A 17,947-nucleotide genomic window follows, 5' to 3' on the forward strand; every position below is an offset into this window, starting at 1 on the left:
ATCGGGCAGAAGAACTGAAAAGATGCTCGTCAAAAAAACATGTATTTAGGAAAAGGTAGAAAACTTTTTTATATGATACTTTTATGAGAGTTTTTATGTGTCTTGTCATGCTGTCAGTCTTTCACATTACTGTTGGATGACTTTACTGTATGTTACTCCTAAGGTTTGATTTAGTTGAAATTCAACAGACACTGAACTGGAATGGCCACAATACATCTACAAATGTAAAACTGGAAAAACATTTCATATATATTTGAAAATAAACGTATACATTAAAAAATAATACATTCTACGTACACATAAATTGTAAATATATTACAATTTATTGCATAATACATAATTAATTTCTGCTTTTCATACATTGAAAAATATAAGCATTTGCTCACTTTACATACATATAAATACTTTAAAGTATTAAATTTCTTCAGGACATATTTTAGTTTTTAGTCTTTTAAGTGTTTTCTATAGCACTTTGAGCACTACTGCCCCTTGGACTTAATAATTCATTTGTTTGAATATTTAATTCCTAATAGAAGTGAATAGAAATAGAAGTGGAGTAGAAATTGTGTAGATGTGCTGAAAAAACACGTCACTAGAGTGATGTGATCAGTTGTTTACGTTTGTGTGGTGATTGACAGGAGAGGAACATGCTCCTCCCACATCTTTCCTTTTTGCCCCACATAAAAAATGATCGGCGCTGTTTGTGTTACACTCAAGAATGAGACTAAGCCATAGCCATATTCATTTAATCTGATCTCTTATAGTATTCGATCATATTCCTTCATTGAGCTGCTTGTCTTTTAAGTTAATACCCATGCATTAGTGTAAAATGTATAAAAAAGGATGCAGCCCTTATATAAGCATGCCAATTATACTGAATTGTACAAATGCTGCTAGATGAACAGATGTTGCCTGAAGCGGCTGACTGGAGACACCTGAGACCAAGGCTCCAAGATCTTTCTCGTTTCCGAGCTGTATGTTTGGTCTGGGTGGTGCTGTTTTGAGTGACATTCACAGTGTTTTGACACCTGACTGCCAATTCAGGTAGGTGTTGCGCTGCTCTCATGGAGTGTGAATACGTTCTCCATCACAGTCTCCATGTCAATAGAGACCAGTTCTCCCTTCAGGCTTCATTGTACAGATCCCTGTCTCAGCGTAACCACAAAAATGTTGGTGTGGCATAAACAGAAGTAAACCCAGTCATGCTGTGTCTTGATTTGGCTGTGAAAGAGGAAGTTATCTTGGGTGAACTTAATCGAGAAAAATGAACATCAGTGCCCGGAGAGAATCTTGTAAGCAGTCTTTCATTAAATCATTTTGTATTCAGTGCTTTTTCGTATCAATTTGTTTTTAAATGTTTATGAATGAATTAAAAATGAAATCTACATGGGCAAGTCATGTACATATTTTACTTACCAAGTCAATGGAAAGGTTAGATGCTCAGGTCATAAACAAGTTATATAGACGCAAATAGGAGGTGACACACAGTATCACTCGGCTGCCCAAGGGCAAGTTCCGACTTTATTTGACTTAGGGTTGTCTAATTGATACAACAATGGTCTGTCTGACCACAATCTCACAGATGATGAGTGTGCACCTTTGTGCAGGCATGTTGGAACACCTTAAAGACTGTCAGACGTGAGAACAAATTATGACTTGGACGAGGAAAAATCCGGTTTAACATAATTGAATCATCAAACTTTGTTTTGGCACACCCATCTAACGTATGCACAGTGAGCGTGTGTGCATCACGTAGAAACAAAATATACACCAATGTGTACAAACAAACGTTTGATGCAACACGCTTGTGTACAAAATGTAAATCATCTAGCAGATGCACCCAGCGCAGCTAACAATCCCTGCACAATGTGGCGTTGTGCACTCTGTGCTTTGGCAGCAGCTGAATGACAACTCCAAAGGCCCCTCCTTTCCCTCCCCTCCACACCCTCCTCCTCTCGGCTAGCCTGCCAGTCTTTATCTCACTTGGTTTTTATACAGAAAAAAGCAGCATGTGTGCGCGTATTGGTACATGCGTATTATATTGCGTCCTGTGCGTGCAGGTCTCGAGAGTGGCTTGTGGCCCCCTGTAACATGCCCATGTGTCCAGTGGGGGCTTTTTACACGAATGATCGGGTTTGTCGTCCTTTTTGTTTCGTGATGGCCATGACGGCGAGCAAGGCCCAGCCCAGCTCTACGCTGCCGAATGGAACGCCCATTTACCGGACACTCCCTGCCTGCCTGAAGGGTTAATGGAACCGTCATGCGGGGGTCAAGCGTAGACACCTGGGTCTCCGTTAATATGCTCACAGCGATTACTGTGCCAAATGGGCTGACCTCGTCTCTGTTGCTTGCTCTTTCTGTCCTTCTCCTTTTCTCACTCCCTCTCTCGGTCTCGCTCGCACCTGCCATCTTGCTCTGGCATTGTGAGGCTGTGAAAACGTTTAACCGTCGTTGAATGAGGAACCCCTGTGTTAAAGGGGAAGGGGGTAGGACACGGGGAGAGAGAAAGAGAGGCCAGAAAGGGCACGTCCTCCCTCCCTCTTTCTCGACACTCGTCCCTGCCGTAGGAAGGACACGTCTTTGTTTGTTATTGAATGAGAGACGTTTTGGATGTCTTCTGTTTCGAAATGAGCAGCACTGTCGGGAATATGAATGCAGCGACACAGATAATAAACACACCGCGCCGATATAGCAGATGTGAGCTCAAATAGCGTCTTGATGTGCCTCAGGGGTGTTTGGCTGGGAGGAATGTTGGAAACCCCTCCCTTCAATTCTTCTTTGCTTCTTTTAAGCAGTTGCATTCCTTCTGGCTTTTGTTTTGGGGGTGGAAACGAGGCTGGTAATTGGTAATTGTTGTTCCTCTTTTGGACACTCAAACGCTCTCAAAGCTGTTAAAGGATCATATGGGTGACATGCCACTGTGGGCACTTCCGTTGCAGATGCTTAACCCCTGTCTTCCGTGGTCTTCAGCCCACCTCTGGCCTTTAAGATCGTGACCTTTAACCTCACCTGGCCTGAGGTCAGGTCTACAGGAGAGGTCACTCATCAAAGTCGTTTACAAAACACCCTTTTACGCAATCACGCTATTCGAGCTGAAAAACTAATTAATGTCTTGCACTTATATCCGTGTAGGGGGTGAAGTGACTGTTTAAGTGAACTGGAGATTGTGAAATTGGTCTGAGCAGAAATGTCTTATAATCAATGGAGAGGAGGAGGGAAAGAGAGATGGAAACAAATGAGAGACGAGCTATTCAGCCGCTGCATGAGAACAACTCGCACACACACATGCGTATCCACAGAGCGTGCACACACAAAGAAACAATTAATTTTTTTTATTAAAATACTCTTAATCCTTTTATACAAAACATAGTTACACAAGTCCGCACAATGAGGGGCGAAGAAAGGAGGAGAAGTCGTGGGGAATAATTACACATATCATGGTGCCAGGCTTTTATTTGGGGTGTCACATGTGATGTCACAGGCTGCCGGCACTAATTTAAATTCAGACCTTTATCTCTGGCCCGCAGCAGATTTGAGTGACGGGCCACCAAACGCTAGCGCCACTGTCCTATTGATTTCTTTAAATCCCAGACAATGGCATTTGCATGCTTGTTTCTGTAATAATACAGATATGCCATTTGGAATGAAAGGCTGCACAGACCAGAGGTAACTAATTGTGTGGCGTGTAATGAGTGCAGTTTCAATTTGATATAACCCACAGCTCCACTCGCCGCAGCCCCACGCTAAGTACTTTCAAGTCTTTGTGGGGAAATAATTGATTTTTTGTGCTTTGGGCACGAGGAAAACTATTATGATCTTTTGAATAATGGCAGCGGAAGGCCTGTGAACGATTTAAATTGGTATTAGAGGAAGAAGCCGTGGTGGGAAGATAGCAAAGCTGTTTGATTGGCAGCTTGCAAATGGAGCCCAGGCTGTTTGATTAGTCACTTTCTTAAGGTGGAGACGAGATTCCGCCCTTTTGGATACGCGGGGGACGATGGTATTCTGCTTTCAGTGAGTGTAGCTGCTCGCTTTAGCTTTGGCACCCCTTTGTGCGGTGAGGGCTGATGGACTCCATGCTCTGAGGACGGACGGTGAAGAACACGTTCTGCGCCTCCTTTTCAGAGTAGCTGGTGGACGGTCTTAAAAGCTCTACCTGTGCCAGCCACAGGGATTTGAGGCAGAATGTGATTATTCTGGGTATCAGTGAGCCTTGGCGCTGCTCTCTCAAGGTTGAAAAACTCATTTTTTTCCCCAAGCTTTTGTTTCCTTTGGAACAAAAGCGCTTTCTTACTTAACACAGCATGTTTAAATCTCATGCTCTTAATTGTGCCTGCAGATAAACGTGTGCTGGGGAAATGTTGGCCGTGTGTGTGCATCAATGTGTGTGTGTTTGTGTGTGTGTGTGTGTGTGTGTGGAAGCATGGCGTTCTTTCAAAGGCACTTGCTCATTCCGAGAAATCCAGGGGCTTGTTTCCAATGGGGTAATCCAATTCCACCGTCACTTTCAACGAGAAGACTTAATCTGGTTGAAAATGTGACTAGCTTGGATAGCTCTGTATACTGGTGTGTGCACAAGTGTCATCCCGTGTCACGTCCATGAAGTTATCTTCCTGAAACACAGCACTCAGTGGCCGACTACGGGTGATAGTTTTCAAACTTATGGCAGTGTGGATGTTTATTTAGTCAACGGTGTGTATGAAGATTGCCTTGAGTTCTTTGAAAGTATGTGCATTGGCACATGTCGTCATGTCTAATGGTCCAGCAAAAAAGCCTGCGGTTGAAATCTTGTGCTTTACTCTCTCGATGTACTGATATGACAACGTCTCAGCTCTTGGAACTTGTGATTGAAAATGGCAATTTTTTGTATGCTTCATTCGAGACAAATATATCGAGTCTGGATATCTTGATATCATATCAACTAGGAGAAACACTGGAGAGGAAGAATGGAAGTGGACAAATGCCTGAGGCACAGCATGCAGTCTGATTTAGGTTTGTAATCATCAACTCAGCACATCTTATGTCAGTGTGTTTCTGGGGTGATGGCTTAATATGTCGAGCTCTGGTGACAGTGTATGTGTGTGTGTTGGGGAAAAGCATTCAGATAGAGAGACATTGGACTGCAGCACTTTACCCCCCAGCCTGAGCACGGTTATCTCATCCTGAAGCAAACACACACACACCCTGAACTCCCTTTCTGTCTGGGACCTGCTCAACATATTGTCTCTATCACATTATTGCTTTGACCTCTGTCAAGAGCAGGGAGCTCAGACTGCAGGCAAATTTAACCTCTGCTGGCACATCTGCATGCCTCTTTCTTACACATTTTATTCCTGAAGGTATACTGTATTATGTTAACAATACAAATATATTTATTCGTATATGCTCATATTTTGCCACTGGCATGTTTTGTGTTTTGTCCTATTTCAATTTATATAATGATGAATATCACAGAGAAAAAACGAATTGAAAGAAAATCAGTCAGCAAACCATATTTCTTGAAATGTTAAAATCAATTATTAATAAATAACTTTACTTACCATTAAGCAATATTTCATTTATAATCTATAAATACTTTTATTGTAGTACTGCATGAATTAAAAGAATGATGCTGTTATTTCTTTAACACATGTCTATGTGATGACATTTTGCTTGAACTAACCTCCTGGGTATTTTACTTTTATATATGGAAACATTTTATATACTATAGCAACAGAAATAAAATAAGATACCATTTCAAAATTACTTACATTTTTTTATTATACTTTTTTTTAAATACTGCAAAGATGGCCGTAAGTTCATATCCACTTTTAAACACTACAACAGTAATATTTCTACCTGTATTTAGGAAAAGTGATAACCCCGATAACCTTTTAATCACAGTTTTCAATTTTTATCAGCCTTTCACAATGCTGTCGGATGACTTTATGTCACACCTGAGGTTAGATTTTGTTGAAATTCAACAGACACTGAACTGGAATGGCCACAAAACATCTAAAAATTATGATTAATTGATTAATTGGAATGGTGACGCAGGAAATTAAGTTTATCTATAGACATATGTAAATTAAAATTTAAGTCTTTATTAATAAATCCATATGTAATGTAAAATAATACAAATAATGCCTTCCCATCCTAAACCACTCCTAAATCCAACACATACATATCTCTACGCATGTCTTGCTCTCTCACTCACTCACTCACTCACTCACTCTCTCTCTCTCTCTCTCTCTCTGGAGAGGCGAGAACTGTTCATTTAGTTGGTCATAACTAATAGTGTCTAATCTGAGAGAGGGAGTCTTCAGAGAATATTGGACAGTGTAAAGGTTAATCACCACTGCCTGGTTAGCCAAGGAAGACGGGCTAATTCCTCGGAAGGCAAATGGCATGCGCATGTTATCTGGGCTGCCGATAAGGAGTGTTAATGTACCAGACAGAATGGATGCTCAAGGGCCGGGTTCCCTTATCAGCAAACTTTACAACAGGAGCCCCGGAAAGCGTACAACCCTCGCGCCACACAATAAGCACCTCCGTTTACCTCTCAAGCAGAACTATCGCAGAGCCCCCCCACCCTCAGCAAGATGCGTGAACACACACACATAAACACAGTGGCACCAGATCCTGGGGTATTATGAGCATGGGCTAATTGGAAGATCACTCAAATACATTAAGAGATAAAATACTTTGGCTGGTCGCCTAAAGCTTGGATCAGGACAACATTGGACGGCTATCTGGCCTTGTCACACACTCTGAGATTTCCATACAAACACAGCACGAGCAATTACCCAAAACACATCTCTGTTTGCGCTACAACACACTCCCTGTGGAGGCCCAAGGAAAATTAGAAGAGCTCTGCATGTATGTGTCTGTCTATATGTGTAAATTAGCCGAGCTGTGAAGGGGAAATCGGCTCAATGTTTGTCTGATTGTTTATGTATTTTTTAGTTGGGAGGAGTATCGCCTCAGAACCTTGTGTGTGTGCCATTGTGTTTCCATCAGGGAGGAAATATTCATCATGCATGCGTTAAAGAAATGCGTCCACAAAAATAAAAGATAGGTAAAGCTGAATTGTCGTTGATATACAGTATGTCCACATACTTCGTGTTAATTACAGTCTGTTTATGTTCGGCTGTAAATGTCTGCATTTTATTGTTAGTATTATATTCTCTGGCCTGTAGTTTCAACAGCAGGGGGCAATTCACAATACAGACAACACACATTTACAAATAAGAGCATTTTATATCGAAAGAAGTGTGTCAGGTGCGCTACTGTGTGTGGATTCTATTGTATCTGAAGAATCATTGCATTTGAAATTGAGACGTGATACTCAAATCAAATTTGCAAACACATCTTTCTGATATATAAAATTTTGACCATTTTGATGTTTGTTTTTTTATTTCACATTAAATCTGTTCGTTTAAAATTGTGATTTAGTTCTAAATGTCTGGTTGATTGCATTTTGTTTAATGTTTGTGACTAAACTAAAACAGGAAGTGCTTCCCCGTGAAAAAAAATAGAAAACTGGAAAAACAGAAATATACCGTAAAAAAGTTGTTTCCCCTTTAAAATGATAGAATATAAGAATATAAATTATTATTCATTTTCTAGCTTTTGACTGTATTTAAAAAATAAACTGTAAAAAATTTAATCTTTTTACAAAAACGAAATCACGGTCAATTTGAGTCTTGCAAAGCGTCCTATAAAAATACGTTGAAAATGCTTATTTTTATTGATCAACTTATTTTTATGAGTGATGTAAAATCATTACAAAAATTTAAATCGTAAATTAAAATAACTCATAAAGCTAATTTTACAGCATTTTCAGCATTTTTAAAGTGAGAAATTTGTATTGTTATCCATTTAGATTAAAGTATTTTACTGATGTCAGTTTTTTTTACCAACCTTCATCGAAAGCAATTCTTTTAAAAGATTTTTGTAATTACTTTCAAGCAATATCTAAATTGAACTGAGCTTTCACGACAGTCTGGGAAAATGTGTTGTCTTTAAAAAGATTATAAAATGAAATATATTAACTTTTGTAACAATGTGAGTCAAATGTTTTCATTCTGTTTAGTAGTTATAAACAGTCTTTTTCCTGCCTATAGCAAAACTGTGATCTCCATCAGTGGTAATCACATGACACGGCATCCAAAACATGGTCAAAGAAGCCTTCCGGCTAGAATTGTTGTATATGAGGTAGTCCAACAATTAATTAAGGACCCGTGCCTTATTAAAGTCAGATCGATTTCATACTCTGTAAAGATGAGTCTGTTTGAGACATTGTGCCTTTTGTGTTGGCAAAGCAACGTACTCAGCCATTGTTGTGGTGATGCGCCGTTAAATCCGATTTTCTGCCCATATGGAAATTTTGCATCACCCCTGCTGAATAAACCCCTTTTTACATCTCCTATCCTGTTCTTTATCTGCTACGGTGTGGTTCTGGGAGTTAATATCGCCTGAAGACACGCTATTTACACAACGGATGTCTTCACTTGGTCTGTAGGCCTTATGACCTCCCACTACTTCTGAAAATAAGCCACAAGCGATGACTCAATTCATTGCTAACCTAAATGAAACTTGTGAGGTATGATACTGTTCCTGAAGGTGAAGATGTTTTTGTTGTGAGAATTAAGTCCTGAAAAATTCTATTTTATAAACAGATGAGCCCTTCCTGATACAGAACTGCTCACAGCACCCCCTGCAGGGAGACACAGCTTGACAGAGCAGATTAAATAGTATCCAAATTTGTATTTATTTGCAGAATTTTTTTTATTAAATCTGCAAGGAAAACAAGTTTATACTCATTTTAAACAATACAATACTAAAGTTTTGCATGTATGGTGGCTTGCAAATGCATTCAAAACCCTTCATTTTAGCCACATTTTGTTAAGTTGAATATATGAGCTTATGTTAAACTATTGTAAAATAAATTTGTTACATCAATATGTACTCCAAACAAAGTTATTTGTGACAACAACAAAAAACTAAATTAAACAAAACTGAAATATTTACATTGCATATTTATTTATACAAAATGTAAATAAAATAAAAGGGTGTGAATTATTTCGAATGCCACTGTATTTAAGAGGATGAGATAAAAAAATAATGGAATAACACTGTATTTAATCTTAGCTTTAATTCATCGTGGCATTCATGTGTGACATAGATATGAGATCAATATAATACGGAGACCAATAATAATAGCGTTTGCCCTTCAGGAATTATTATTTCTAATTATTTTAGGTAATTTCACATACTGGCCTATCTGAAACTATGAGTTATTAAAGAAGCCATAACTGCATCATTCAAGCAAAACACTGACCCTCGGAAACATTTTTCCTACAACAGTTCCAGGAGCCAGGCTCACGTTCATACCCTGCTGAAAACAAATGCATAGAATCCAGCACATGTGACAGGCCTTGATAGAGATGAGGAGGGATTTCAAAGAGTATGCAGAGGTTTCTGCTCACCCTCTCCTTTCTCCCCCGTGTTCTGAAAGCACTGACCTAAGCAGTCCCATCCAAGAGCCAAAGCTGTCCTCTGGACGTTGACAGAAGGGAGCCATATCCTCTCTATCTCTCTCCCCTCATGTCTCCATCCTATATTTCCTCTCCTCATTGTCTTGAAATTGGCAGATATAACATTTAACTAAATACAGTATCTCCTCAGGGCTGTCTGGCTGTGGTTCACTTTGTGAAGGGGGTCGCATTACAATTTGCTGAGGAGTATGATTGGAGAACACGAGACGGAGAGAGCAGGCGCGAAATAGGAAAAGTAATTTCTGGATCCTTGTTGAAAAAAGGTCAAATGCTTTTTAATGACTGTGTTTTCCGATAATGGCAAATGGGGACGGGCAATAATAAACTTGCAGATTGGTATCGTGCGTCGTGCACTTAAGCGGCTTGTGGCATTGAGGACTTAATTTACTGCCGAGGTGCTAAGCGACTGTCACCGGGTGTTATTTCTCTATTCCAGATGCTAGCGATGTTTGCCACAGGCCAGATCCAATTTAACAAGAGCAAATACAGGGGTTGGAGTATCTATATGCGGCTACATTTATTCAACAATGAATAATAAACATAAGGCAGATATGAAAAAAGAGTGGACAGTGTTCACTAATGAAAAACCTTTTCTTAGAGCCAGAACCTGAAAAACAAAGAGTATAACATAGATAGGACGGTAAGAGAGATCACATGCATACTAATCAGCTTATGTGGTCAGTACAATGCACTGAGCTGTTGTTGTTATCAAGAATACGTCACAGAGGTTTTGATATCTTTCTGACCTCTAACTCTTAATTTGATCGGTTACCAAGTTTATGTTAGACCAAAAAGAAATAGGCTTGAAAATTTACTTTTCTTTGTGTGTTTGTAAAGGGAAATGGAAAATGTTTTTAGGGTAACAAAAAGGGTAAGTTTTAAAGGTAAATAGTGTAAAAAGCATCCTTGAATAATGTTGTTGTGTCTGATTTTATAGGCATATTTGTGACAAATCTTCATTACAATGCTGGTTTCAATGTTTTTCTGTCTGTGTGTGTGAAATTTCCTACTGTTAGCAGATTACAATTTCCCTTAACATCTTTTTTTATGGATTGAACAAAAATATGAACTAGATGGACTATGTATTTTTTAAAAGTTGAAAGTTTTCTTAACATTATATTTTCTTCAACTTTTTCTTTCTCTTAAGGAATTTCTAGTGTGTATTTGATCTTTTGATGACCGGCAGCAGAATGCTACAATGAAACCTGGAATGTTTATTTTACTGATGTGCTCGGGAAGCCAAATCTTTTGTCTAGCAGGTTCATTCTGAACATGCAGGTTACATATCTCCCAAAAACTTATCCAAAGCAATCAAAGTAGATTTTGTTATGTGTCATGTTTGAGAAATATTGTTTAGAAAAAGAAACTTTTTTCACAAGATTAAAATTTTTATCTTAAAAAAAACTAAAACAGACACATTTTGAAGGATTTAACACTGATTTCTTACACTGTTTATTAGACATGAACTTTATTATTCGTGTAAATACAGTATATTGCTACCTTAAACAAAGTTAAGTAAATGTATATGATAAAATTCGTTTTTTTTCATTTTGTTTTTTTTGGTTTCATAAATTGTTTTTGCATAGCACCATTAAAAATATATTTTGAAAAACCTTATTGAAAGATTTTTAGGTTTGGTGGATGCATACTGCCCTTTTTGTTTTTATTAATTTTAAATCAAGTATTAAAATATATTTTTTAAATAATGTATTTCTTAAAAATGTCCCTCTGCTTACAATAAAACATCTGTTCAATTTTTCCTTTCATCCACTAATCCTCTTCACACAGAACAATAATAACATTCAATATTATGCCAAATTAAATGCCAAAAAAACATCACCTGTAGGCTTTGTCATATCAACCAATATGTTACACTGAGCATGAATTAACTTTTGATTGCACTACTGCTTATAAAACATAATACGTAATAGTAAAATATTACTATAATATTTAACTACAAGCAGTTTAAATCTGGAATGAATTGCAAGAGGAAAATAACTACAATGCTTGAGAACAAAGCAAGTCTGTAGTCTGTCTCCACAATTGTTCTCATGACCTGTTCCAGACAAGCACTGCATGTAATACATAGTTTAAACACTGCAGGAATTAAAGACTTAGATTGGCCCTTCTGTTATGTTTAAAAAAATAAGGAAATGGTTTTTGCTTCTTAGAATGAGCATGTAATTGTCAGATGACACCAGGCTCTGTGCATTCAGGACTTACTTCCATTTTCACAAATTCTCAAATTCTTTATATGTGAAAATATGTGACTCAAAACAGTGAATGGACCTTTGTCTTGGGATCATTTTTTGCACACATTTTTATGAAATATTGGCAAACACAGATACATTCCTTTCTGTATTTAGACCTTCATTTCATTCGCCGCTTCCTTGTTGGGATTTTTCTTTCAGTCACTGTATGCCAAAACAAGCATTTGTTTAGCCGAGGAGGAGGAGGTTTAATTCAGCCAGTCATCTGAAAGCTTTGGGTTCCTCCTTGAGCTTTTGACAGCGTACTACACTAACATTCTTGGCCGCTTTAGTTGTCTAGCGCATTCCACAGGCAGTGACATCCGAAACCAACCTTTATAGATTTCTCTATAGTGACGTCAAAGATTCCTTATCTCTGGCATTATTTTTCTTACAAGTGTGCAGTCCTGCCCTTCCCTATAGTTCTTCTTATTCGTCTCAGTACTGTTGTTCCTGTCCCGAGAGAATTCTCAGAGGCATACAATGCACCCCATGCAGACCCACTGGACCTGAAGGGCGTAACCGTCGGGATGCAAAAGGCCCATCATCACCCTGCTTGAAGCAAGAGAGCACTTCTGCATCTCAAAGGTGCATTTTGGGGATTTTTGAGGGCTCTAGGAGTGGCTAGCTTCGGACAAGGTAAATAGATGCACTCAGAAGGGAGAAGAGCATCTTCGCTCTAATTGGGGTTCGGTGGGAGGACTCACTTTGGCACTGCGACGAGTCGCTAGCAAGCCTTTAGGCGCATCCTCACAATGTGAGGTAATTGGGATTTCTACCTTTGCGAAAGCTGCTAATTTTCCATAGGAAGTGCTAACAGGACCTTTGTCCAATATGTTTTCCTTTTTCCCTTCCTCGGGGAGTTACAGGATTGAAGAGCTGGGAATGGCCGGGGCCACTACCTGAGTGGAGGAGAGTCTCCGTAATGAACCACTTCACGTAGTAGTTTACAGGCGGAGAAAAGAAGGAGAGAAAGGCCACAGAAAAGGAAGCCTAATTCTGTGGCCTGAGAAAGGCTGGGGCCACAAAAGGTCTTGTTTAAGGACGTTATTAAGGGTATTCTTCAACTGTGCTTAGTCTTCAGTACCAATGAGCCACTTAGGACAAGTGTACCAATCTCAGTCCCCAATGGAAACAAACTGACGCCATCTGTCAATGTTTACCATTATGGATTTCATGTACTAAATCCCATATGCAAGGTTACAATACCACAGTGGCCTTGCGTATTGTCTGAGACCAGACATGTTGACCAACTCTATGACAGATCACGCGGAAACAGAGCTAAATGTCTCTTCAGTCTTAATGCAGGATGCTTTTGTGTCTCGCCGATTGCTTGTGATTGGCTTTGTTTGTCAAGTAGCTCTATTTTATTCTGTTATCAAGTGAACACAAAGTTAGGACTTTGGTCAGACAAAACTTGTTACATCATTGTTTCGTTTAATTTGTGTAATGCAACAAACATGTTTTAGTGACATTAATATGCAGTCATGTTTTTTTTGTCAGTCACATTTAAATTATAAACTAGATTTAAACCCAAATACCCATGATTTATTGACTGTCATATTGAAATATTGAATAATATTTCTTGAAGTCAGACTTGAAGATTGAATTTTATACTCTTTTAGACCTTGTCTAAATATCCGCAAATATCTCATGGCTAGAGAAAGAAGCAGTTAAGGGACACCCAGAAATGAAAACTCTGCCACATGTAATTTCAAACTTACATGACTTTCTTCTGCTGAACACAAAAGAAGGTATTTGAAAGATACAAACAATATATCTTTTATTGACATCCGCTGAAATCCATTGAATGGACACAAAACCACTTAGACATTTCTCAAAATATCTTCTTTTATGTTCCACAGAAAAAAGTCACATCCTATACACAATTTTGAACCACATGAGGGTAAATAAATGACGGCAGAATTTTTTTTCTGGTGAACTATCCCTTTAAGAGAGGGAGTTCTGTCTCTTTTCTATTTCTTTCACCCCCTTAAACTACCCCAGTCTCTCTCTCTGCCAAACAATAGCCCCCTACCCCTTTGCCGTGAGTCAGTCTACTGGCCTATAACACATTAGGCATTCCTAAAAGTTAGCCCTTCTTCCGTCGTGCTTTTGTGTCTTGGTTGCCCGGCCCCAAACCAATGTGAGCGGTATTGTGGAGCTTGGTGGCCTTTGGTTCTTGGCAGCATTATGTCCTGGATGCTTTTTCATACCGTCAAAAACAGAGCTCTGATTGGGCTGCTTGTATTAAAGCCAGAACTTCTGGAACAACAAGCTCCTATAGGTTTGTATATAAAGCTGATAATGATGCTGATAATGAATTTGAACTTAAATATCCATGTTCGTTCTAATATGAAATGCAAGTTTGATGGAGTTACAAAATATAATAGTAATAATAATTTTTAGGCATTTTTACCGTTGATAAATAAGACTCTTAGCAGTTAAAAAACATATTATTGTACCCTTTAAGGAACTGAACCGTAATGCTAATCTGTGATTCTCTGTGAAAGTTGAGCTGAAAGCTTTTCTGCGTGTTTACATGCAAGACGCAATGTGAAATCAAATATAATAACTGTATTTTTTGACAGACACAGGTTACAAAGTGTTAGAGATGTTATGGTAATGATTGTGTCGATCCCAGAAATGGCTGGTATGACTGTATGATTCTGTTCAGCACTAGAATATGATGATTGTAATTTTACGCTGTGAGAGACAGACCAACACACGGAATGACGGACAGTGTCACGGTTCCATTAGAGTAACATCACAGTGAACCGCCGATATGTTCTGTTCAACAAACCACTGTCACTGCGCCGTTACAGAAATGACAAGCGCTCCAAAAGAGAACACGATCAACTGTGAATGTGTGTCATCTTTTCTTCTGCCTTGCAACATCTTCCTCAATACAGAAGCAGTACAAAAGGAACAATAAGAAGAGGGAGAGAGGGAGGGAGGAGAGAAAGAGAGAAAGAGCATACTGTATTATAGACAGAGAATCTGCGTTGACATCTGAATTACATTTTAGACATGTAGAGAGAGGGAGAAAGGGAGAAATAACCATGTCTCAAATGTTTATTTAACTCTGGCTTTGTCTTGTCACTCAGCGCTCAGAGCCGTGGTTGGAATAGGCATGTATACATTCACCGGCTCACTGATAACTGACAGACTATCTGTACATATTGCAGGTTTGGATGCAAAAGTGGCACAGCTGACATTTATATCATTTAACTTCACTGACATTTTACCCTATTGCTCCTCGCTGTAAGGCAGTCTCTTTGCATGACACAAGTCATTTATCGTGAGATGGTAAGGTGTCAAAAATTGCTTTTTACGTACCTATATGCCTGGAGATGTTTCATGTATCAATGGAACATCTGGATAGATCCGTTATGTGTAATGCCATGTAAACGCTGTCGTATTACAAGGTCTCCCTGTTGATCCTGGACTAAAAAAGCACTATATGCTCCTGATTCTGTTCAACATTTTCTTTATCATTTCGATAGGGTGCCTGGGAAATGTTTTTAAACAGCCTGAGTTTTATTCTCCATTACAGAAAGAAAGACCCCATTAACTCATAATTGAGTAATTTTTATTCATACTATGTAAAGTCAATAGGGACCCTTTTTTTTGTGAAAAATGACATCATTATTATTCACACCGCTCTTGCAGTGATAGTAGATTGTACGTCTCTGAATATAATATTTACTACACACAAGAGAGCTACAAAAATAGTGATTTAATACATTCGTGTGTTTTAGCAGTAAAAACTTGTTGTGTATGACAATAATTTACACATTTAGGGAATTAAACATTTCAAATTTGACATTTTTTGACTAAACCAATTTGAGACACACACCACTTTAGATATTATATTGAAACAAAATGTGTTTCATCGTTTCCTGGTCCGCTTAAAGATGTTATATAGACAATTTTGCAGGACGTAAACAACACCGGTCCAGAAGCACTTCTGATTTCATTTTTTATTTAACATATTATGTAGTCAGGATGCTCTTAACATTTAACATTCTCATTTTCTGTGTTATATTTTGTTCTAATGTTTGTGTGGTGTTACAAGACTACAAATCAAGTTCTTCTGGAGCAGTGATGTTAACAGGTATATTTTGAAAAATGGTCTATACAAAAGGGTTTATTTAACATTTCTAATAGCAGAGTGGAAGGAAAATCAATTTTAGATTTGAATAACATTATAACCTTAAAGGGATAGTTCCCCCAAAATTAGAATTTTGTAATGAATTATTCACCCTCAAGCTGTTCCAAACCTGTACACATACAGTGTGCCTGTACACATTTTTTCTGATGAACACACATATATTTAGGAGAATGTCAGCAACTTCTGGTGAAGTAAAGATGGTCGTCCAAAGTGCCCCAGAACTGTTTGTTTTCCTAAATTCTTCAAAATATCTTCTTTTTTATTTAACAAAGCAAAACATTTATATAAATCTTTTTTTCTAATAGGGTAGACAATGATGTCCCAGACATCTCAGTTGTTCACATTCCTCGAAATATCTTTCTTTGTGTTCAAAAGAACAAAGAATTGTATACAGATTTGGAATAACTTAAGCATGAGTAAATGATGACAGAATTTTCGTTTCATATTTGGCTGTTGAATCCATTTCTGTTCATCTGCATACTGCTTAAAAATAATATTTCTTTAATGATGATAATATCTCACCATGTGCACGTTCTGCATTTGTGTGTGTATGAGGCAGTGTGAGCACCCTGAATAAAATGGCAGGTTTGGTGACACTGTATCACAGCACAGCAGGGCCAAATTATCCACTAAATGAATAGCGGTTATGAGTCTGCTATGCTGACAGTCATACTTTTAAACACACACATGCGCATGCATACTCTGAATGCCAGAGGAAAACAGAAAGACCTTACGCCTGACACCTCACCCTCATGTAACCTCATTACAACCTTTCAACAGAGGTTGGTGCCCCAAAGCATACACTTAGCGTGCTTTGATGGCTCTGGGTCTCAAAGTGACAGTCGACCACCCCCTCGCCAGGGAACTCGCGCTTCTCCTCGCGCTCTCCTTCCTTCACGTTCTTTCCCTCGCTGCCACACTTATTTGGGAGTAATTTTATGTGCCAGCGTGGCACATAATACACTTTTAATGGACAACTAATTCTCTGCCATTAATTTGTCAACATGATTACTGGATCTGCCGTTTCAGCTCTGCAAAGTCTGGCTCCTTTTAAGTATATACGAGACGTTAATGTGTTTCTATTCAGTTTTACATCAAGGGACGTCAGAGATTTACATAATGCGACCATTGAGGTCCATGACAGCCGGCTTTCCCCCGAGTTCACTTTTCTCACTTGATTCCCACAAAAGACTTCGACATTTTCAGGCTTCAGTCGGCTGAAAACTGACATGTTTCTGAAGTTAAGATGTGACTGGAGGTTGAAGAGCTGGTTTAAGCGGCACAAGGGATGAAAGAATAATGCATTACCTGTTCAGTTACAACAAGAAACTGTGTTGTTCAATGCTGTTTTTAAGAACTTAAAACATTTTGAAATCCAAAATATACTGGTTATCTTTGTCAGCTTTAAATACACTTCAGAGGGTCTTAAACAGTGTCAGTGTAATTTAGAATGTAAATTATTAATCATGGTAATATCAGAGGAAATACCTAACAAATATGTTCAAATGTATCAAACTTCTTCGGTCAGAGGTGTGCCATTGAACTTCATATTTCACATTTTACATCAAGGTAGACACCATCAACGCAACATAGCCATAACTGATGACACGACCTAATAAAAGCATGCAAAGTAAATTTCTAGCACAGAACACGGAACGAGTGCACGAGTAGCCCAGTGGACAGGTCATATCCACGTCCACAGATCTGCACTCTCTTTGCCAGCCAACCCAGGAAACACAAGCTCCTTCAGGCAGGATGTGAACCAGGCAACAGACTGGGAGATCAAAAAATACCAGCACTTTATTTCTGGCTGCGATCCACAGTCCAGTTCTTTATGTTTACAGTAGTCTGTCATCAAAGGCCGCTCAATTGTTTTTGCCGGTTGTTGGACATTTCCTTATGAGCAATCTTTGATGTATGAGGGCAGGTTGGAGTTGACAGATGGGTCAAACAGAGGAAAATCTCTGTCTTTTACATTCAAGTGC

This window comes from Barbatula barbatula, assembly GCF_947034865.1.
Source record: "Barbatula barbatula genome assembly, chromosome: 14".
Taxonomy (NCBI): domain Eukaryota; kingdom Metazoa; phylum Chordata; class Actinopteri; order Cypriniformes; family Nemacheilidae; genus Barbatula; species Barbatula barbatula.